Source organism: Acyrthosiphon pisum, unplaced genomic scaffold (genome assembly GCF_005508785.2).
Source record: "Acyrthosiphon pisum isolate AL4f unplaced genomic scaffold, pea_aphid_22Mar2018_4r6ur Scaffold_65;HRSCAF=406, whole genome shotgun sequence".
Lineage (NCBI taxonomy): Eukaryota > Metazoa > Arthropoda > Insecta > Hemiptera > Aphididae > Acyrthosiphon > Acyrthosiphon pisum.
This window is the reverse complement of record NW_021776374.1, coordinates 7926-9248: the sequence shown is the minus strand read 5'-3', so window position 1 is coordinate 9248 and position 1323 is coordinate 7926. Positions and strand designations below refer to the sequence as shown.

The following is a 1323-nucleotide window of genomic DNA, read 5'->3' as shown; positions in this document are numbered from 1 at the left end:
CAACGGAGTCAGACAACAAACGTATGTTGGTAAGTGCGGTTGTTATCACGGCAGCAACAACTTCATCTGCACGCCACCGGCAACCACACTTGTACCACTCAACCATAGATAATATGGGTACAACAACAACCACGGACTAAAGATAGTATCGTAGTCCGTGACAACAACATTGAAATTAAACTAACTAATTAATTTAACCAATATATCTATGAACAACAATATAATCACAGAACAATGATATAATTTAAGGACTGTAACTTAACAGACTGTTAAGGTGGATTCACACCTCGTCGTATACAACTCGTATCGCGTATATTCGTGTCGTGTCGTCAACACAACTGTCGTGCCTACGCTGAATGATATTATTCTATTTATAGAATATATGTATTATACCAAATCTCCACACTACATAGAACCTATAAATATTTAATTATAATAATCATACATAATAATGAATTGTTTAATATTATCTTAATTTGAAGTAATTATTCTCACGGTAGAACCTTTACTGTTCTATCACTATTTAACCGTGGTCCAGTTTTTTTTCTGGTACCTACTACCTTGTTTTAGTTATTACTTATAATCATATTTTTTTTTTTTTCATTACTAATATTAATTATTTCTGGTTAATATGAATTTTACAATTTATTAATTATTAATTTTAAGTTTGTGAATTCCGCTGGATCGTTGTTCAATTTGATGTATGCAGAACACATCTGTCTGAAAGTAAAAATAATATACATTTACTATATTATTGTCAACTAAGACTATTTAATTTAAAGAGCATTTACTAAATTTCTGTGCTATAGGTTTAAAGTAATGAAAAATAAGAGAACAGTGAATGTGCTGGACAATGTCAATTAGGATATCGATTTTTATATAACCTGTACATATTTAATACAATATGTGTACGTTAGATCTATGACTATTTTTATTTTTATCAAAAATATACATATACAAATACTACTGTTATTCGTATTTTTATTTCAAATGTTGTATAATCAATTGTAAATAAATAAATAAAATGTATAATAACCTTGCTGCAGCTCTAGAGTTTTTCCCGGTTTCATTGTAGCAAGCTAACATATTTACTTTTTCCTCATTTGAATATTCCATTTTAAAATGAAAAAAAAATTATAGTTTTGTAATTTAATAAATTGACACAAAGTACTGTATATTGCTCAATAACACTAGTAATTGAAATATTATAAATATAAAGAACAGAATAGTTATAAGTTAATCAGTGCTCGACTTGGGGGAGGACGCAGGGGGACGCAGTACCCCAACTAATTTTTCAGAAATTTTAGCGTACCCCTACTCTCA

At 29.3% G+C, this 1323-nt stretch overlaps 1 protein-coding gene across 1 annotated transcript in view; it reads left to right on the top strand.

Annotated features, from left to right (window-relative positions):
- Positions 1-1323, top strand: part of LOC107885055 (putative nuclease HARBI1) — a 10995-nt gene that overhangs the window by 2071 nt on the left and 7601 nt on the right. The window lies entirely within an intron of this gene.